General features: G+C 44.1%; 1 long non-coding RNA gene across 2 annotated transcripts; it reads left to right on the top strand.

Moving 5' to 3' along the window:
• The first annotated feature begins 1,266 nt into the window (after nt 1-1,266).
• LOC111826093 lies at nt 1,267-20,130 on the top strand. Of its 2 annotated transcripts, none has more exons than XR_002829338.1 (3): nt 1,267-1,557; nt 4,661-4,824; nt 19,599-20,130. It is a non-coding gene; the product is annotated as an uncharacterized LOC111826093 (long non-coding RNA). The 2 variants fall into 2 exon arrangements; XR_002829339.1 differs by lacking the exon at nt 1,267-1,557 and adding an exon at nt 2,233-2,329.
• Nucleotides 20,131-22,941: the final 2,811 nt, after the last annotated feature.

The raw sequence follows: 22,941 nt of genomic DNA, 5'->3' as shown, positions 1-22,941 counted from the left end.
GTCTTCTCTATGAAGTAAGAAGTAAGGTCAATTGCTGGAAGTGAATGAGGTGGAGAGGGGGCGGGGGAGTAGCGGTAGAGACCTTGAAAGGTTTAGAAGAACTGGTAGGGAGGTTTGGAGAGGGAATATGTAGGGGCAAGTAAAAGGATTGCCAAATGGCACTGAGATTGGAGATAAGAAATTCTACCCATCTTTCAGGACTCGACAAAAATGTGTTCTCGACAAAAATGTACTCCTGTTGGAAGATAGCACACACTCCTCCAAGCTTCCTGCTATTTGGGGCCATTCTTACAGCCCTTATTATGTTTCCACAGTACCAAGTATTCTGCGAGCTACATGGAACCGTTTCCTGAGTTTGGAGACTGGCCGTTTGCATAGGGAGGTTAAATACTGATTGCCTGAGGTTTTTGAGTTTTGGAAAGTGAGTAGTAAAGTTTGGAAAGAAAAGAATTTATTTTGAAATGTGTCTGAATCTATTCAGTTCCTGAATTTGGTTAGCAAAGAGTTTGAATACTGAGGATAATATAAGCATGTGCATACATGTGTACATGCATGCACCAGTGTGTGTGTGTGTGTGTGTGTGTGTGTGTGTGTTCGCCTGTTAATTTGCCTGCTGTATTGTACTCTCTTGAAGGCAAAAACCTTGTGTGACTAATTTTCATGTTTGCACAGGTCCTAATGTGGTGGGTCCCGAACATTTGTTAAATCAATAACTAAAAGCCAGCTTTCCTTTCCCACTTTTCCTTGTTCCTATTAAACCTGATTGCTCCGTTAAGAGACTAAAGGGACAGCTTTAAAACACTGCTCTTCTAATTGGCACTGCTTCCAACTGCAATTACAAGCACGTGCCTTTCTTTTTCTTTACCCCTCCCTCCCTCTCTCCCTACCCCTGCCCTCCGCCCCACCATCGGGTAAAACTTGAATCAATTCCAGGAGATGGATTTTGCTGCCTGTGTAAAATGTTCTGGCTTCTAATCAAACGGACATTGCAGGAGTCTATAACAATAGTTCTGTTCTCCACACAAATGAATTCATTTAAGCAGCGCACAGTTTCGATTTCTTATTACCTTTTGGGAGGGTAGAGCATTAGGAAATTTAAAGGTATCATTATTGTATGAAAACTGCTGAGTAAGGAATATCTAAGTGGTAAACAACTGGCTGAACTGCCCGGGTACATCTGAGATAAGGGAGCACATTCTTTATTGTGCCTGAAACCTGTTTCCTATACAAGGGCGGTCCACGCCTTGCTTACAGAGGAACAATAACATGTAACCTTGAGCCCACAGCACAGCTCTGCTGCTTGCTCTTCGTTTGCAGCTGTATCCTTAGACAAGGCCGATTCTCAGGGACTCCAAGCAAAGGATTAAAAGATTCTGATGGCTGAAACGTCTTTGTTTCTGTGTGTTTGCGTGTGAATGAGACTAACATTAACACATGGTCGTTGGTGCTTAATAGTCACTGGAAGAGTGGATGAATAAAGAAGCAAACTCCCCTGCTAGAGAGCTGGCATTTTCCCAGAAGGAGGCAAAGAAACTGAGTCTCTAGACTCTGTGTTTTGTAAGTAGCCTGGAATTGTGTTCAGGGACCCAGGGATTTGGGGGGAAGAGAAGAAATAGACATTTCTGACAGTGGACTCAGGAAGGAGGTCAACCCGCTCTAAAGTGGTTGCTTCCATATTTGAGTTCATAACAGCCACAAGGGTGATTTGTCTAAATAGGAGCATGGGGAGGCAAGACATTGGACTTAATCTCCATTTGCACTTCTTACTAGCTCTGTGGCCTTTGCCATGTCTTGCTATTCTGCTCAGCCTCATTTCCCATTTGTAAAATGAATACATTATAGGGCGTTATGAGAATTAAAATACTGTATATAAACATGTGTATTCATGTGCCAGGCACTAGGGATGTACTGGTAAAGGCAAAAGAGGCAAGATATCATCCCTTAAAGAGTTTATAGTCTAGTGGGAAAGATATACAAATAATGGAGATACTTATGGATGGTGCATTATGGGAGCAAGAGGAAGAACGTCTAAATCAGATTGGGGAACCTAGGAACACTTCCTGGGGAGGCAGTGCTCCAGCTGAGTTTTGAAGAAATAGGAGTTACACAGACAAAAATGGGAAGGTCACTCCAGACAGAGTGGACCGTATGCGCACAGGCAGGGTGGTGTGAAACTGCTGACTGTTTAGGGAACAACAGATAGTTCAGTAAGACTGGAGCAAAGGTATGTGTGTGGGGGAGAGGCAGCAGATGGGGTGAGGCAGGCAGAGGTCAGATCATGAAGAACCTTGGGTGCCCTGCGTAAAGAAAGTGAACTTTACCACCAAAGGTATGGGCAGTGGAGGGGTGGGGCAACCGTGAATGTTTATGCTGAGAAAGAGAACCCTGAATGTAATGTGGGGAACAGATTGTAGGGGTGCAGCTTGAAGGCATGGGGTTCAGTTTGAGATCCCTATAGTAATCCAGACCAGAAAAAAAATGAGAGCCTGAGTTGAAGTAATGGGAATGGGGAGGAGGAGATGGATATAAGCCAGTTAGGAGGTAGAGCTTGCAGGGCAGGAATACAGGGAAGACAGTGAAGGAAACGAAAGTGTCTACGATGATTCACATCCAACCAGGTGGATGACATGGCCATTCATGGAGACGGAGATCACAGGAGAAGGAGCAGGTCTGAGAGGGGGGTGGAGTGGGAGTGGGTAAACACGGTGCTTTCCATTTAGGGCATGTTCAGTTTTACTGTCTGTGAGTCATCCGGGTAGAGGTGTCCAAGAGACAATCTGCTATATGCATCTGGATTAAAAACGTGAATTGGAAAGAACGACCAAGTCTGCTAGTTGCTCCGGTGGTTATTTATTACTTATTATTCTTCGGTACTAGAATTCCTCACCTTTCCCTCCCTCCCTCCCTCCCTCCCTCCCTCCCTTCCTCCCTCCCTCCCTTCCTCCCTCCCTTCTTTCCTTCCTTCCTTCCTTCCTTCCTTCCTTCCTTCCTTCCTTCCTTCCTTCCTTCCTTTCTTCTGAACATTGTTGCTGATTACATGACCACCTAGAATAAAAACTACACTTCCCAGCATCTTTTGCAACTGGGTGTGATCATATGACTAAGATCTAGACCAGTGGTTCTCAACCTTCCTAATGCCTCAACCCTATAATGCAGTTCCTCATGTTGTGGTGACCCCCAATTTCATTGTTACAAATTGAACATAATTAAAGCATAGTGATTAATCACAAAAACAATATGTAATTATATATGTGTTTTCCGATGGTCTTCGGCGACCCCTGTGAAAGGGTCGTTCGACCCCCCAAAGGGGTCGCGACCCACAGGTTGAGAACCGCTGGTCTAGACAATGAAATGCAAGTGAAGTTGCATGTGAGAAGTTCTGAAAACCTTACTTTAGATTCAGCCAATGTGTACCCTGCGCCCCTCCTTTTGCATCCGTCCCTTCCTCCTTTTTCCTGCCTGGAAGACGATAGATGTTGCAATCTTGGACAATAAGGTTGAGGCCATTTAAAGGAGAAAACAAGAGAGAAGGATCCTGGGCAGGGCCGTCACTTTGCCCTCCTCCAGAAGGGAGCCTTCATACTGGGTGTGTGCATAATGCTTCCTGAAAGGCTGTAAATGGAGACCCAGGGCCTGGGTCTCTGATATCACGGAGCTTCCTAACATCTCTGGACTATTTACTCGACATTTATAGGAGAAAGAAGAAAATCCAAAACTCTTTGGTTTAAGCTTTTAAACCAGTCGTATTTGAGTTTTCTCTCGCTTGCTGCAGCATCTAATCCTAAATCGCACAGAGTCAGTAATCTATGGGAGAGAGTTGAAGCCACAGACATGGATCCTGTCACTCAGGGGCTGTGCACAGAGTGAGAAGAACAGATATAGGGACAGAGCCTGAAAGGCAGGCATTTGGGGGTCCCTGGGACTGTGCCTTCTGAAAGATTCCTTTGCTGCTTGTTCTATCCTTCCTGCCTCTGGGAGAAGAGTAAGTCTTCTCTACTCATCCAGGTATTAAACCATCACCAACGGCATAGGCGTGCCACTCTAGCCATAGAGTCACGGCTGGGAGTGGGGTGAGGAAAGGAGCAGCAATGATTTTAACAGCTTTACTGAGAATTCACATATCATATAGTTCAGTCATTCAAAGTGCACAATTCAGTGTTTTTCATTATTGTCACAGGGTTAGTCAACCATCACCACATTCTCATTTTAGAACATTTTCACCCTGAAAAAAAGAAATGGTATTTGAGCCCTGGCTGGTGTTGCTCCATGGTTAGAGCATCGAAGGATCTCAGGTTCGATTCTGGGACAAGGGCACATACCTGGGCTGCAGGTTTGATTCCTGGCCTGGTTGGGCCATGTGCAAAGGCAACCGATCAATGTGTCTCTCTCAGCTCGATGGTTCTCTCTCTCTCCCTCTCTCTCTCCTCCTCCCTCCCTCCCTTCCACTCTCTCTGAAATTGAAAAAATATACTAGGGTGAGGATTAACAAAAAGAAGGAGGAGGAGGAGGAGGAGAAGGAGGAGGAGGAGGAGGAGGAGGAGGAGGAGGAGGAGGAGGAGGAGGAGAAAGAAATGGAATTTGATGCCCTTTAGCAGCTGCTCTCATTCCAAGGCAATGATTTTTTAACTGTGCCATTGGTTGTCCCTTTTAAACCCATTAGTGATACCAATGCCGTAGAGAGGGAGAGAATGGTAAGCTGAGGACACTGAGGTTCACAGGTGACACACAGTGGCTGGACCAGATCTGCTGCCTTTCCCTCCATTGCCCATTCACTTCTGTGAATGATGCTGTGGACATAAAGACTCTTTGCACGGAAGTGACAAGGTAACATGAAAGAACAATGACCTTTTTTCTTCAGAAGTAATTTCAAATTTACAAAAATGGTGCAAGAACACTAGAGAGCTCCTAGATGACCTTCACCCGGACTCCCCAATTGTTACCACTTTACCACAATGGTCTTGCATTCTCTCTGAATATTTATATAGTTTATTTTTTATTTTTCCTGAAAATTTAAAGAGAAAGTTAAAGACATAATGCCCCAGTATAACTTAATCTTTTAGTATGCATTTTCTAAAAACGAGGACATTTTCCGACATAACTACAGTACAAACATTGATACAGTGTTACCATCTCATCCACAAACAATATTCAAATTTTACCATCTGTCCCAACAATATCCTTTATGGGTCTAGAATCCCTTCCAGGATGATGCATTGCTTTTTATTGTCGTGTGTCTTCGGTCTCCTTTAATTTGGAATACTTTCTCAGCCTTTCTTTATCCTGCATATATTTGATATTTTCAGGAAGTACTGCCAGTTATTATGTAGAATATTCCTCAATTTGGGTATGTCTGATATTTTCTCATGAAATATTTTTTAAAATATTTTAAAAATTGATTTTTAAAGAAAGAGGAAGGGAGAGGGAGAGAGAGCGAGAAACATCAATGTGATGGCAAAACATCTATCCGCTTCCTCCTGCACGTGCCAGGGAGCCTGCAACCCTGACACGTGCCCTGACCAGGAATCGAACCAGAAACCCTTCAGTGCTTGGGACAACACTCAGCCAACTAAGCCACACCAGCCAGGGCAGCTATGCATTTCTGACAGGGCTACCACAGAGTAATGCTTTTTCTTCTCAGTGTATCATATCAGGGTACATGATGTCGATTGGTTTCATTACTGGTGCTGCTAAATTTGGTCACTTAGTTAAGCTGGCTTTTGCCAAATTTCTCTACTGTAAACTCAATAAGTATTTTGTACTTAATAAGGAATTAATCAGTATTTTATTGGGAGATACTATGAGATGCTGTAAAAATTCTGTTTCTCATTAAATTTTCATCCACTAGTTTCAACATCCATTGATGATTATTGCCTACATCAATTTCTATTATGATGGTTGTTGAATGGTTTTATAATGTCATTATTCTATATTTATTAGTTGGCATGATATTATGAGGTAGAGTTTTCTCTTATTTACTTATTTATATCATTTTATATGGATTAATATGGACTCATTTTATTAAGAGTGGGTTGTAATAATTAGTCTTGTCATTTATTTTGCTTCTTAATTTTTATTTCTTTTGATTCTTAATTGCCTGCAATTTGGCCAGTTGGGTACCCTTCAAGTTGGGTCCTTTGATATGTCCTCATCATTCCTCAGCATTAACTCACTTTCTGGCACAAAAAGATGTTCTGGATCCATTCCCTGTCTTGGCCTTATCTATATATATAAAAGCCTAAGCTACCGGCCAACAGGCTGACCGGCCATCTGGTAGCTATGATGCGCAATGACCACCAGGGGGCAGACACTCAACGCATAGGCATGAAAACATGGAACAGACTGATGAATCTCAGAGGGAAGGGAGAGGGGGGAGGGCAGGAAGAGATTAACCAAAGATCTTATATGCATACTAGAGGCCTGGTGCATGGATTGGTGTACTGGTGGGGTCCATCAGCCTGGCCTGTAGAGATTGGGCCAAAACCGGCTCTCTGACATCTCCCAAGGGGTCCCAGATTGCACAAGGGTGCATGATCCGTGCATCAGACCTCTAGTATACTATAAGTTCCTGTGGCTGCTGTAACAAATTATCACTGACTTTGTGGCTTCATACAACAGAAATTTATTCTCTCACCATTTGGAAGCCAGAAGACGAGAATCAGGTCATTGGACTAAAATCTAGATGTCAGCAAGACCACGCTTCCTTTGGAGACTCTAGGGAGAATCTTTTCCTTGCCTCTTCTAACTTTGGGTGGTTCTCAGCATTCCTTGACAAATGGCCGCATCACTTCAGTCTCTGCCCCTGTGGTCACACTGTCTCCTCCTCTGCGGGCAATCTTTCTCCCTCTCCTGTAAGCAAGCTTGTGATAGCATTAGGGCCCACCCAGATAACCCAGGATAATCTCGTCTTGAGGAGAAACATAGTCACATATGCAAACATCCCTTTTCCAAAACAAAGAGTAACATTTACAGATTCTAGAGATTAGGATGTGAATATCAATTGCTGGACCATATTTTAGCCTTCCATACTCTAGAATGAAGGCCTGCTATTCCTATTAATAGAGAATGATTTTTAGTAGCCCACATGTGGATGCTAGGTATGCTCGTTGCTACTTGAGTGCACTCTGTGCACCAACAATCAAGAAGTTACACAGACAGAAAGATAGATAGTGTGTATGTCTGTATATATGCCTACCTATGGAAGTAAGTGTATATCTATTTATAGACACACATAAATGCACATAAATCTAATTAACCTATTTACATCAAACCCAGGGGATCACACAGATACCTTCAATTCCAATCCAGCACCACCATTTATCCTAGCCTCTTCCTTTCTGTATCTGTAACTCAAATATAAATGTCTAACCCTGAGACCAGGCTCCCATTTTTCTCAATATGTTTACTTATTTGCTCAATTTCCCTGTAAACAATCTCCTGACCATGTCCATTAAATCCATATCGCCAACCACACTGGCTATCGGAGATGAATCCCATCAGCCTAGGGAAGGGGAAGATGGATAGGATTGTCTAATGAAAATAGGCACACTATGATTTTATTACAGAAATAGAATTGTCTTTGTTAAGGATAAATCTTTCTTTCATTAGTCAAAGCACCTTTAGTTGTGATCTTGCATTTGTTATGCTCAGAGAGAGATCCTCAAATCCCAGAAATGAGAGAATGATTTTTATAATCCAACATCCTCAAGAGCTTCTCTCCTAAAGACTTTAAGATGACAGTGAAGGGTTCAGAAGTTCCCTTACATAGCATACATATTCACATTTAGGACTGCATTTTCTCATCCTTTAAAAAAAAAGTGAATTGCCAGACATGCTGAAGCTTAAATTGCTTATAGACATAAAATGTTTTCAGTTGGATGAACACCTTCATATTTTAAAACCCTAGAAGACCCTGGGGGGAAGCAATTTTAAAATCCACTCAGAGACACTTAACAGCTGGTTTTGCCCCTCACTAACTCCTCTTCCGATGTTGTTCACGGGAGGAAGGGTGGAGTTCTGCAGTGCCATTTAAATTCTAGACAAACACTGGATTTATAGTTCTATTGTGTAATATCATTGTCTAACACCTAAATGGTTTTCCTATCGGGAAACAGAGACTGATGGGGGGCGGGGGGTGCCAAGCAAGGTGAAATTAGTGGATTAGAATGCATTGGGGTGACTCTTTCAAAGTTCTTCAGCCACAATTTTGCTCTTCACTCTCTGGATTAAAAGAGAAAAAAGCGGGTGGGGGAGTGCTATCTTAGCTGTTGCAATTCCTGGATTGCTTACACATTAATAATGTTCCAAAAATGCAACAGACTTTGTTTTCGCTGCTATCGCGTATGCCAGGCATCTGGGGTGAGACGAGGAAAATGGGACCTGAAATGAAAGCCTTCTGAAATTGTGGAACGATGACAGTAGCTTCTGATAGCAGGACTGAGTCTGGTATCCCTTTCCAGTTACAAAGGTTCAGAAATTAAAAGGAGAACATTAGGAAAGGGGGTGGGGCGGGGGGACTGGTTACTACACACCATAGTTTTAAAAAAGGAAGAACACATGTCAGGACCTAGAGGAAATGACAAGGCAGATTTGCAATAATTCAGCCTTTTTTTTTTTTTTTAACAGGGTCCAGCTATGTGGTGTGCTTTACTTAAATGTTCAAAGGACTTGTATCCACTTCAAAGTGGCCCCCCAGGGAGCCCATGCACAGCTCCAAGGTGCCCGTGGGCTTTCGGAGCGTTTTGGAAGCATGTTTTGGAATTAACTTCGGAGTCACTTCATAAGCCACATCAAATTTTGGGCTCGTGACTATAGCAACAACCATTCCCACCCCCACCCCCAAAACTCGGATTTCCAGTCCCATTTTTTTTATCCACTTTTATTTTACTAATTTAACTTTAAGGACTTGGAAATTCCCCCAAAATATCAGACTCAGAGGCCTTTTAATGCCATTCAAAAGCACATTAGTGCTAATTCTGATATTAATACCTATTGGGCTTCCTGGGATGTGCAAACACTTTACATACATTTTTTCTTATCCTTCTTCCCATTTTACCAATGAGGAAACTGAGGCTCAGAGAGAGAGAGAGAGGTTAAGCAACTCGGTCAAGGTCCCACAGTTAAAAAGTGGCAGAACTTGATTTGCAGCCAGTCACCTGCCACCAAAGCCCATGCTTTTGGCCCTGTGCTCCGCATAAATGAGCACGCCACAATTTTTTTTTTTTAAGCAATGGCTTTAGCCCTAGAAACAGGTATTAACCCACAAAGGGGGGCCATTTCAGAAGCACAATGCTCACTGGGTTGTACACATTCCTACTTATGTGTCTAACGTCTGTCACATTGTGTTCCTGGTCACGTCTCATCTTTTATGTTGCAGAGAAAATGTTTACAACTGAAAATGCCAATGGGATGTCACCCGTACACAAATGTAGTAATTGTTAATATTACCATTTAGAACAATGATGCTTAGGAACTGGTGGGGGCCGGGGGGAGGAGTTCGGACTCCCACGGGCGCCCCCATCAGCTTCCAGCATCTCAAAGGGGCCGGGTTATGGGCCTGGTTCAGAAACAAAGCAGTGCTTTGTTCTAGCACATTTGTTCCCCCCGGAAATTTACGATTAATTTCAGAAAATGAAAGGAGAGCACGCGGTGTTTTCAAGTTTATCACAGGGCTTTTAAAAACGCAGGGATTTTAAAATAAGTTTGGAAAATACTCAAAGAAGGGAAGGCATAATCTGTTGCAGTGTTCCAGAAATCTTTGCCTCCGCACAAAGAAAACGCTGACGGGTAAAAGTCAGAGGTAAGGAGGTCAAAGAAAACACATCTTCCGTGCCCATTGTTTAATAATTCAATGCAAACCCTCCTTCGTAAGCCTCTAAAAATCATTATTGTTCTGAGACCAGAGCCCAGCAGCAGCCTCTGGGCACAGACGAAGACAGAACGTGTGAAGTTTCCAGTAGCTGTGGATGCTCAAACCTGCTCCCTCCTCCTCACTGAAACCTGGGTGGTGAGAGACAATTGCTCTTGAGCATCCGTTCGATAGACAGTTGTACATGGCAGGGGTTCTTTCTCAACAGATTTGTAGCCTCCGTGTAAACAGTTAGTTGGGTTTAAGAAATAGCTCCGTGGGCGCGAGCCTATTGTTTGATGAGAGAATTTGAGTGCCGTGGCTTTGGCGGCTGAAAAGCCAGGGTGGTCCATTGTTTGCTGGGTGAAATGCTACATTTAAAAGCACTGCGTGTTCAGGCACTTCATTTCCACCCTCGTTCCGCTCCAGGATTTCCATCCCAGTTTTTCGCCGTATTCATCTTATTTTCCATTTATCCGTGACTAGATCATCAAATTCATGGGCTCGGAGGGCCGTGTCTGTTTTATTCACCAGTGTATACTCGGCCTATACCATGGTATTTGGCACATGGTAGGAACTTAGTGAATGAATAATCCAAAAGTCTTGCTGTATCCTGCATGGGGCTTTGAGTTGGTCATTACCCAGAGATCATCTGAGTTCCTGGGGTCAAATTCCAGAGAGAGAGTGGGAGAGTCTATTTCCAATGCTGCACGGGCCCTGTGCCACTGCCAGGCCCTCCTTGCTACCGTTTGGAAAAGCACCACTGCTCACCCTGCCAGCTTGTTGGAAGGAAATGGGCATTTTGAGGGGTCCACTGATTCTTGTTCTGGAAACACAAAATCTGGGTTTTCTCTAGGGCTCAATCTGGGACGTGGCCCCCTGAGGCAGAAGCCAGAGAGGGGTGGCGCCCTGGACAGCAGCCAGTGCCATCAACGTGGTCTGCAGGGATAGTTCCCAGACGGGGTTCTTGGTCCGAGCCAAAGAGGCCAGCCCTTAGGGGGGCCTCCGAGAAAAGGAGACCAGCTGCAAAGTGGGAAATGATGTGTTGTGAGTAGAGATGCATGAAAGATGGGATGCCAAAGCTAAAGAGAAGCAGGAGCAGGTGTGAGGCCTGGACAGAGCCAGGAGTCAGCCCGAGGCAGGTCCTGCAGGGGCCAAGAACCCTTCTGTGAATCTCATCTCTGCCCCCATTCTGACATGGAACACGTGTTCTAGTCCTATTTTCTGGACCACAAAATAGCTGATACGACAGCGAGAGTATTCGAAAAAGAGAAACCAAGTAAGCAGCACAGAGGCCACTGGGATCAGAGTGAGGGCATAGGACAGTGGTTCTCATTAGAACATTAAAATCACCTGGGGAGCTTTTGAAACCCATGGATGCTGGACTCCACCCCTGGAGGTTCTTATTTAATTGGTTGGAAGTGGGGCCCGAGCATCAGTGGGTTGTAAAAGCTCCCAAGGTGATTCTCAAGTACACCAGCCTAGTTCAAGCAAAAGTGAGCAGGAAGCAGGGAGAATGTGCTTACCTACTTACCTTCTGGTCCTGCAGCAGGGCACGCTCGCCCCAGCTCATCCCAGCCTATTCCTCGTCCAGAGATCGAAGGAAGCTGATTTCAGTAGCTCAGGTGACAGGGTTAATTGGGATGGTCCCTTCTACTTTCTCTTTTTTTGGCAACCAGACTATGCCCTAAATCAGTCAAAGACTAAAAGGTTTACATCATAATCAGTATAATGAAATTAGCATATCACACAGTAGTAGCAAATAATAATACAGTGGGGCCTTGACTTGCAAAAAATCGGCCAAGAGACAGCTGGTATCTCAAAAAAATCGTTAGTCGGGACACTCGTAAGTCAAGGCCCCACTGTATATAACCCCTGATTTACCTGTAGTTTCAAATAAACAAGGAACAGTTTTAGTGTGGTAAGTGTGTAATATTTGGAACATCTTTATGCTAAATAAATTATTTGTTTATCTTAAATTCAAGTTTAACAGGGCATCCGGTCTTTGACCTGGCAATCCTACTTTAGACTCAAATGTTATGTTTGAATTTGAGAGTGTGACTAGCTTTTTATAATAAAATTGAAAAGATTGGGTTACTGTGTATGCGTTGGGTAGCTTTAGGTCTTGATTTGCCAGAGATGTCCAACAGAAGGACTAGGCCCCCTTTCATCCTAAAATATATCTAGTTTAAATGATACATTTTGTGGTCATCTATGCATGGTGACCCAAATGGAGATACCTGGCTGTGTTCAGTAAGACAATGATTATACTTGGTTAGTCCTATAGAGGAGATCATCTCTGCTTTTCCTTCTGGAAGCCTGGGATTGTAACAGAACATGAACCCATCTGGGTTGCTCCTGTTAAAGCCCTGGTACCTTGCTGTCTCACTGTTGCCCTTCTCTGACTGGGGGAGGTGGGTCTAGGCTGTGTGGGGGCCTGCAGGAGGCAGAGATGACAAATTCTTCTGCTACCAGCATGCCCTGCACCTGTGGGGAGTGGCAAGGGCTTCACACCTTACTCTTCCCTGGGCTAGAGAACTCCTCTTACTTGCCCACCAGATCCAGAGACCAAGGGAAGTAGCCGGTAAAGTTGCTTTTGTAGTTACCTTTCACTTGTGTCTTTGTCTGGAGAGGATCACTGGTCTAGAAGAAAAAGAATATATTCTCAATTCCCTGTTTAGAACTAGGAAATTAGTCTTTAACCAGATGGAAACACTCAGTACTAAACTGACTGCTGTTTGTCATTCTGCCCCTCTGTCCCTGTCCCTCTAACTATAGTGGACTGGCCATCATCACATCTTGACCCCTCGGAATAATCAGCCACAGCCATGGCCCTGATTCAGATGTCCTCGGCCTGCCTCCCTGTGCGCACCCCGTCCATTACGGGATGGCGTGTGTTCCCAGAACACCTCAGCTTCAGTGCCCAATATTAGCCTCACTTTGGCCTCTTGCTTGGATCACCAGCCTTTTTTCTCTGGTTTATCAGACTTGCCCCTCCTTCCACCTGTGCCTCTGCTTGGCTTAGGGCTGTCTAGATCCCTAAGTTCTTAAAGCTCTAAGATGCACAGGAGATACACTCTCTTTTATCTTTGGTCTCCTGGGACCTCTCAGCACATTATACCCGAGACTCTGGATTACATATTGCCTGCCTGTCACCTAATTGGGAGCAACATTCTGCCTGGTGACAGCGTTCACAGCACAACCATATTCCTCAGTGTCCAGACCTCACCAGCCTGGGAGGACCGTTCATAGTCCTATTTCTTCTCAGCCAAAATACCAGCCAGTCAGTCTTGTCTCCACTTTCTCTCTCTCTCTCCAAGAATGCCTGGGTTGCTTACCTGGTCCACACGTCAGCCTCCTTACAGCTGCCTCCTGGAAAGAAGTAAGAACTTTGATGAGTCCTTGCAGGCCACCCTCCACACCCGCCTCGCTGCCATGACTAGCGTGGATGGCTGGCCTCCCTGCAGACACCTGGACAGGCGAAGAAGGCCAAAGAGGGAAAAAGGGAACCCTAATTTGCAAAATCATTTTAGGTATATGACTGTGCCCAGTTGCTGGTCTTGGATTTGCTGAAGCAACTTGTTTGGGTGCCATCCTCCCCTGGAGCCTTTGGGGGCACTTACAGTGTCTCACATCTCAGAATGGACAATGACAGGGAGGGTCCTCCGGACACACCCCAGCCAGGCCGAGTACCCAACTACTTCATATGGCTGGCCCGTGCAAAACACCTGCTCGAGCTGCCAGACAATCCGATGCGGAGAGCTAGCTGCATATGTGGGTCTCCATGGAGCCCCTGTTCTCTAAATCCCTGCTGTGTACTCCGCCCACCTTCTGCAACACCACCTGTTACCATGGCTGGCTTGTCCTGACAGTGAATAACAGGTCCTTGTGCCACCCCAACGGATTCACAGAGATTCCCTTGGCCCCACTTCTTGCCATCCGTGTCGCTTGGTTGCCACTTAGCATCTGGCCACCACTGTGGTTTAACTTTGGCCTTTCCAATAACCCTCAGCTGAATGACTTCTGAGCTTCCATTCCAAAGGCATGATGGGGTGGGGAAGGCAGATGGAGAAGAGGAGTGTGTTCAGGCAAGAGTAACCACTGAGGAGTGCCAGGAGAGAGCAGAACAAATATACCAGATAACCCTGCTTCCTGATAACCTTTTTGTTTTCTTTCCTCTTATCGCTAATTCTTTGGGCCTGGAACATGGTGACTCAAATCCCACGGTGGAACTGAAAATAGAAAGGCCCATACAGACTTTCCCACCTTAAGATGACTGATAATATGAAACCTTAAAAAATGTAAGCATAACGTTTTTGATATTCCCAAAGAACTAAAAAGTTAGATGAAACAGATATTTAAAACAATTTAATTTACCAAAAACATTCATTTGTATACTGTTTACATTTTTTCTTGATTCATTCCTTTTATTTACCACTTTTCAAAATAATGCAATGCTTTATTTTATTTTTCAATTTCAGTTTATAGTCAATATTATTTTGCATTATTTTCAGGTGTATAATGTATACACTTTTTAAAAAAAAGAGCTTTACTACCATGTAAGGCTAGATACTAACATGACTTGTTGGAGGACAGGGTTACAAGATCTTATAAAATAAGTAAATGCTACTGAACATTTAGTGAACTGAGTATTCCCCATGTTAACTTAGTCAGCAAACGCATAGGTTAGACAACGTCATTTCTGACGTATATCAATCATGTAAAACTATGACACAATTTCAGTAGTTGCTGGCCCAGAGAAGAAACATTTCTTTATTTCTTAGGGAATCTGAGGTGTAGCCCCAAATCCAAATCCCAAGTATCTCTAAATGCAGCTTCTAGTATCTCTTTTGTTACTGAGACCCCATAGGAGGCCATTATTATTATTATTCCATTGCATAAGTATCACCAAAAATAATTTCATTGTAAAAAAGAGGGAAGTGTTGGGCATCAGATGAGTTGATTATGTGTATCGAAGCTCAGTGACAGGTACTGGGTTTTATTATACGACCTCCTCTCTCTGTTTCTTTCCATCTCTCCCTGTCTGTCTCTCTGTCTGTCTCTATTTATACACCTATCTATACATGTATATAAAATTTTCTAGAATAAAAAGTTTTTTAAAAAAAATTCTAGAGTCCAAATGTAAGATACCAAGTGCCTGAACCTTGGAGGGATTAGAGAGTTAGGATAATAGCCAGCAGTGGAATCAAACAGTAAACAGAGATTGGACCAGAATAAATTCCTGATGTCCCTTCATGTGCCTGCTTCAGTATAGTGAGTGAGATGGTACTTACAGTCAAAGGTTCAGAGGTAGAGCAGACTCGGGAAAATAATTGTCAATATAGCTTTAAAAACGACAAAAGTAGCTCTCAGATCTTTATTACTACTGTTCCAGGGATTCTGGAGACCCCAGGATGAAAGAATCTACAATAGACAATATATTGTTCTGTTCCTTCATGGACTATACCCAAAAAGCTAATTAGGATAAAGGGAGTAGCAATAAGTGAGGCCCACCAATAACATCAGGAACTAAAGAGTTCTGCTGGCAAATGGTCTTTCTCTGGAGCCTGCTTCAATGAGCAAGATCCTTTATAGTGTAGTATTCTTGGATCCCTAAAATTCTGAGCAATGGACCCAGGGCTGTAGAGCCCAGAGTCAAGGCCAGCCCAGCAGCAGTGATGATTTCTGCTTCCTCACTTCCTCTCTGAAAAGTCATGTCATGTGTAGTGATTTCCAAGAACTTGCATTTGTAAGGCTGCTTGCTAAATTCAGGGTTTGCCACAGAGCTACAGGAGTGCAGTTGTTTTGTTTGTTGAGAAAATGAGCTATTTGTAAATGGATTTCAACGCAATGACTTTCGAGTTGGTTCTTTGAACCAACTGCGAAACATTATATTTTTTTTTACTTCATGGTAATCTTTCTTCCACATCACCCCCAATGGAAGGCTGTTGGGTAGCACTTTTACTGAAAGTTAGGGTGATGTGGGAGAGAAGTAAAATTACACCATAGCCCAGCCAACTCCTTAGAACTGAACAGTAGCTATTAACACTCATGATGGAATCACAGAACTATAGAGGCTAAAAGGGTCTACACCTACTTTAATCCAACCCTCTCATTTAACAGATGAAGGAACAGAAATCCTATAAGGTAGGGCAATTGGCTTGCGATCTATCAGCCAGGCCAAGGCAGAGCTGCGCCTAACAATGAGGTTTGCCTCCTCATCGGGGACTCTTGCACAAAACTATACTGTTGCCATGGTTCTGAAGCTAACAAGTCAGAGCGATTAGAGGTGCTTAGGGATGGATGAATGCACAGCATCAAACAATAGCTCTCTCTGGATGAAAAGAAAACCTGGCGGTAATTGAGACCTCGGAACCACAGCGAAGAAAGGAGTAAAAGGCTGGGCAGGCTGCTGCCCTGCCTGGGGGCAAGTGGGTGCAGAAGATGTGGAGAGGGGGTGGACAGAGACTTAGGTGAGGCCCTGGCTCCACTGTGTCCCAGATGGGTCATGTGGGACGTCCTTCAGTTGCACGACACTGTTGTAGGCACCCTGTGGATTTTACATCACCCAAAGCTATAAATGGCTTTGCATCATATAAAAAAAAAAATTACAGGTCTTCCACAGCCCACAAAAATATGCTCCACCCAAAAAAGAAGCCCATAATTTGGCTGCATCCAGCTGGGTTAAACAAAATTGGAGCCAAGGTTACCCTGTATTGTCCTGAGAGATGGCCTGGCATTAGCAAGAGGAAAGAAATGTAAAATTACTCACAATAGGCTAGATTTTCTCTGTAGGGAAAGCTCTCAGAGTTACACAGCAAGACCTTGGCATCAGCCAGGTAAGGTCTGCGTAGAAGCTGCAGGAAAATCACTTCCAAGCTATTATTTATAATTGTATAGCCTCGCACATTTGCAAATTGCCTAGCCATGAATTGAGGCAATTTCTTATAACAATTCTGAGTGGGAGGTTGGGGGTGTTAACCCTTCTTTTACTAAAACACCAAGATATTGAGACAAATACGCATCCACCATAAAAATACCTGAACAGTCTGAACAGTCTATTTATTTTGACCAGGGCTTGTGGTCTATGACGTGGCTCCCATTAGGATGACCAATGTTCCAGTGTGTCTGGGATGGAGGGGTTTCCTGGGATGTGGGGCTTTTAGAGCTAAAACCAGGACAGTCCCAGGCAAACTAAGACCGTTAGTCACCCTCTACACTGAGTGATGTTGCCGGTGCCTGGTGCTGATTCCTGGCCATTTCCGTCTGCATTTCTTAAATGAATATGGCTCTATTTTTTTTTTCTTCAACCTAATCTGTTTTAGCTTGCTGTATCTCAGAAGGCAGAACCTGAAATTGAATTTTTGTTGCCTTCTCCTGTTAGAAACCCTTACCAAAGCAGGTCTGTTTCCTTTTTTTACCAGCTGATTGTTCATGAGTGTTCATTTAGGGCGTTCACATGCCTACCACTGACCTCTGACATGTTTTTATGTGTCCTAAAGAGGGCTTGAAGCAAAACGCACATGGGAGAATGTGATTTTATTTTTATATTAAGTAATCTGATTTGAACACCATTCTCTGTCTCCCTGGACACACAGGTCACACTTTCTATCTGGGATATTTGCTTTGACAGGAGAACCTTTAAAGTTATAACATTCAGATGGCCCACCAGCTGGAGCCACAGCCCGTTTTTATCACCAGTCAGGAGGATAGCAAAGGGGCATGCATGCCAACATTTTTAATAGTAGGGTGTCATAAATTGGATGAAGTTTTCACTAGCATTACAACATTAAAAATCCAGAAAGGTCTAAGTGAGGCCATATAACCACTGGCAGGGCCTGCTGATGTGAGGCCTCAGGAGACAGGTTGGCGGGAGAGTGGGCCCCAAACACTTTGTGAGTTACAGGGACAACCACAGATTAGCCTTTATCGGCAGAGCTCTGTTACTAATACATTCCATTGCCCAGAGTGGGAGATAGCACGGCCTCTTTAAAGAAGGTCAGAGAAGCATAGAGGGTGCAAAAAAGGAACCACAGACACTGAACTGGATAGAGGGGCAGGTCAGACACACAGCTGACTTAGGTACCAATTTCTAATGAAGATTTTCAAGAAGAAAGCAGAAATAGGGTGCCAGGTAAGTTCTAACACCAGATTCCACATATAACTGGTAGAATGTCAACGGGACCTTACCCCAGGGAAGTAGACCACGTCCTCCAGTGAAAATAAAACACCACTCTTCCCCCGTGTCAGCCCCCACCGGCATCAGTCAATTTAAAGGCGCTAAATTCTTAACCCACCTGGGATCCCTGCATTTCTTGGTTTGTCATATAGAAAGGCCTAGAGTATTTCTCATGCCAAGTACATGCTGGTCCACAGAAGGCCCTGCTTCCACCTCTTGGGTGCCAGGTTGTCTCTGGACAACTTATTCTCCAAAGCATTCAGGTGTAAATGGTACGGATTAACACCATGGGCCTTGAGGAAGGTACTTAAAAGTTATAACAGTCTATTCTATGTCTGAGGTGACTTCAGATCAACTTGAAGTATTTTTTTTTTCTCTGTTGCCTGGTCCTGGCATGGTCCCTGCCTTGTTAGCCAGGTGTAATTGTATGCAGACATCTGTTACCCTGGGGAAAAGGACAAAATGGATCTTTCTGTGATCTGCAAAAGCCCATGAAGATGCTCCTTTATCTTAAGGGCATTTAGGTCTTGGTCCAGAACCCAGGTCACCAGTCCCAAGTCCTCCTTTTGTCCTGGGGAGTTTCTCTTTGGGGGCATCTGTCCTCTGGTGGATTGGTTCACCCTTACCTCAGCAGGCCCAAAAGTAATGTTTGAGGCCTGGCTTTGACAACCACAGGAACTTCCATGGCCCTGGAACCTTGACTATGCTCTGGTCAGCCTACAGCCTACACAGGAGGGGCCTCAGGATGTACCCTGCCTGGGCACCAAGAGCGTTACCTTACCATAGAACCAGGGACCATTGCATCAAACCAATAAGGATATCACCGCAGAGCAGACAAGTTCTGTTGGACTGTGCGGTGCCAGCCAATTTGACAACCTCTATTGGCCTGCACAGGCCATTTGTCTACCTCCAAAGTAATGACAATGGTTGGAATGATGCTATCCTTAGATTGGGTCAGCATACTCCCAGGACAGCTAGGAGAGGGATGGGGCACTGTGGTTGTGCAATTGACAGCCTCCCTAGGACCTCAGGGGATGGGGAAGGGTAAGTCCCCAAAGAAATGAAGGACTAAGTTATCAGAACATAAGGGGAACCATTTCTGGGTGAACTATTCTCTCAGTGCTCTCTCACAAGCCCAGTGTTTTTACAAGACCCCAACTTCTTGTTTAAAATAAGAAGCTGGGGTCTTGTAAGAGAGATAGACAAAGAGATAATATATTCCCCTTGCTCCATGTAAAAGATTAACATGATTTTATTACAACTCACTTGGAACATTATCCTATTGCTCCGCTAGTGGGAACACATCTAGCTTTTCTTTAAAAATATAGTTGAGTCAGATAATAATATAGTGAAACTAAATTCCTTTGTACTTCTCAAAATCAGGCGATTAATGGAAAGTACATCTGAAGAAATAAGTAAAGAAAACGGCACCATTTCCACTACACATAAAGGTATCTTTCACCAGGGGGCCAGGTGCAGTCACTATTTTATGAATTTTTATAAAATCCCAGAGTGGGAAGAGGCAACTATAGAAGTATGGTATTCTCTTTCTCCCTCTCTCTGTCTCCATTTCAGAAATTCAAGTGATGAAGCTATGGTGACACACAAGGAATGTCCCTGGTTGCTATGTTTATGCCCAGCATCCTGAAGATTCAGACAACTGTGAGTTGGAAGAGGAAGAGTATGAGGTAGGTTGGCTCTTTGAAGAAGTTCATAGTTCGAGTTCTAAGGAAAGGTCTTATCCGCGAGGCATGCAGGACAACTAGGTTGTCAGAGAGCTCTCTCTATCCCAACTTGTCTGGTCCCGCAGCAATAAGAACAACGACAATAATAAGGATGCGGAATAGGAGAACACCCCTCGGATTAGCGTGTTGATGAGAGAGAAGGACTGTGAACTCATTTATAGCAAGGTCAGAACAGAACATATCGTGGCCAAGCAGGAGGAGTTGGAGTCCATGAGAGCGCCTCAGGAATCCCTGGAATGGAATGAAATGCATTGCTGAGTTCCAGCTACAAAGCAGAGCTAGATGTTGCATCATCACCATGGGCTAGAACATGTGATTGCTTGATTTGAACGAATAAAGCATACCAACAACGAAGTTAAGCCTAAGTTGTAAAAGTAAATAAATTGAACTGCATGTGAAAAAAAAATGTTTTTGTTCTGAACAGGGCTTGGGAGAGAAGAGGCCTCATGGTCATAAAATACATGTCCTCTCACACAGCCCCCTTTAGCCTGTATCATTGGTGTTTTCTGAGAACAGGCAAGGCTGCACACTGTCCATCCACTTCCATTTGTCCAGCGGCTTTAGGTAAACAGCATTCAGCAATGCTGTGAAGCAGGTCATTTAAGTTTGTCTTCATCCTCCGACGGCCCAGGGCCCTGCTGTGTGCTGGTTTCTACCAGCCTGGGAGCGAAGGACGAGATCTTGGTCCTTTCACTTTAGCGTGAATGAGCTACAGTCATAACCTAAGAAGGTCAACACTGTAAACTTCACTCTAAATAGCAAATGAAAGACCTTGCCCCTTTAAAATAGAATTCTAGGTAAAGAGGAGCAGAGACAGCCCTTCCCAAGCCTCCCAGAATCACATCATACCTATTCCTAAAAGCACTCTTCAGAGAATCTTGTCATTTTAGGGCATGTGGACTCCAGGGAAAGTGGTAATTCCTATTTTTTACTCCCTCCAAGTTTCCACTGTTCCCAGAGGAAAGAACAGCCAAGGACTAGACTATAGAAAGAGGGTAGCTCACTAGAAGGAAAGGCTGGAGGAAAAATGGCCTGAATGCCACCCCATAAACAGAGGTGGTCTCCCTGGGGTCACTCTGTGTTGGATCTCTCTCCACTTCCTCAATCCTTGCCATGGTGCTGGTCTCAGTTTACTATGCTTCTCTGTCCCCCAGACTCCAAGGATCCAGAATTCAAAGTCACCCAAAGCTCTCACCACCCACACACAACCCTGGTACCGTCCCCTCTGGTCCAGCATCCCTCAGCGTCCATTATTATCAGCTGCTTAATTAGTTGGTCATAGCCCCACAGTGTTGAAAACTTAAAGCTAAAGATTATTGACCAGCAACATTTTTTGCATAAGTAGAGAAATATCACTGATATTCAATAATTATTAAAGGTTTGCCATGTTTACTTGATTTATCCCCATTTTTGTTTATTTTTTTATTTGCTGAAATACTTTAAAGCAAATCCCAGACATCACATTATTTCACCTCTGACTCTCAAAATAGTGACTTTTGAAAACATAACCACAATGCCATTACCACACCTACCAAAATTAACAACAGTGCTTAGGTATCACGAATACCCACTCTGTAATTAACTTTCTCTTACTGTCTCTAAGGTGCCTTTTTACAGTTTATTTGTTCGAGTCAGGACCCAAACAAGGTCTCCACATCACATTTGGCTATTATTTATGCATCTAAAATTAATTTCCCCATCCTTGGGTGGTTTCGCTTTAAGGTCAGTTTGAAAAGGCAACCTAAGTAGTACACTGCGGCATATATGATTATAATGCTTAGGGCTGTTGTTCCTGTCGCTGTTATGGTTGTTTGTTTTTTTCATCGAGATGAACCCTGGTGGTGTGTGTGGTGGTGGGAGGGGGCAGCTGGAGAGGAGCGTTAAGATATTGGCGTCTGAGGAGGCAAATGGCACGGGATTCTCTGCAGAAGAGAGACAAAAATAATAATTACAGCTAGCACCTACTCGATGCTTAGTACGTGCCAGCCATTGTTCTAAATGCTTCAGATGTAATTACCTCATTTTTAAAAAAGGTAACTGCATTGGGAGATTTGAGGTTGCTCGTGAAACAGGAAGAAAAGGCTGTCTGTCTGTCTGTTTTGGTTGGGTGAAGGTTATCTTAATGGGTTGCAGAGCTAGTGAGTGTGTCAGGTGAGGGAGCATGGGTAGCTGCAAAAGACTCTGAAGGCTAGCTGAATTTGTCTCTCCACTCCCAAATATAAAATAATATAAAGGGAATGTTTTTTGCTGCCAAAACGTATTCTTGGGAGGCCAGGGGAGAGGGAGGAGTAGGTTGCTAGTGGCCTTTAATCCTTTGTTCTGGACAAGTCTCATTGTTTCTCTCCCCCATCCCTGTCTTGTGTCTGAAGTCATATGTGCATGGTCCTGAAATGTCACGTCCCAGGCGGCCGCCTCGGTGATTCATCGCCGGTGGTGGTGGCAGAGGCTGGCTGGAATTACGTAGCCTGTGAGTAAGTGGGATTGTTATTCATCAATATAATAATTTTGGTTTCTTAGCCCTGCAATGGCCATATTGCAAAACTTGGAGGCCATGTGCTGTCTAAATACTGCTTTCTACACTTTAAGATGCTCCAAAGTCTGACCTTGAAAAGTGAGGATCAAGGCAGCTGAAGGTGGCACGAAGGACTCAAGGTAGAAGTGCTATAGGAGATGAGCCGAAGCATAGGGAAACCGCTGGACTTGAGGTAAGTCAGGGGTAGGGGTGTCTAGTGGACACTGTGGAGATAAAGTCAGGAACAGGCTGAGTTTGGTGCTGGGGAAAGCTGGGGCTAGACACTAGAATCCATGAGATCAATGTAAAGTTGAGGCAGTCCAAGGTCAGGTACCTGCTTACATTAGACTCCCAGGTAATAACCCCAGGACTAATCTAGCAGAAGTTGTTAAAATGAGGCATAAAACTAGGGTGACACTAAGCAACATAGAACAGTTCCTTTGGGTAAAATTGTCTGCTATCTGGCCTCCGTTGAAGATCAGAGAACCTGATATGACGGTGGGACTCAAAGGCATTGCTCTCTGAACCGAGTGTTGTCCCCTCAGGACCGTCCTTGTGGGAAGACGGTCCTGCACCTTCCCCAGCCCACCTCCTCTTGCTGTAAGTGTCCACACAGAGCTGAGCCCAGCTATGTGGCAGGGGGGCAAATACAAGGGAAGAA

Source organism: Myotis lucifugus, unplaced genomic scaffold (genome assembly GCF_000147115.1).
Source record: "Myotis lucifugus unplaced genomic scaffold, Myoluc2.0 scaffold_54, whole genome shotgun sequence".
Classification (NCBI taxonomy): Eukaryota; Metazoa; Chordata; class Mammalia; order Chiroptera; family Vespertilionidae; genus Myotis; species Myotis lucifugus.
The sequence above is the reverse complement of the archived record's forward strand: the minus strand, read 5'-3'. Positions and strand labels throughout refer to the sequence as shown.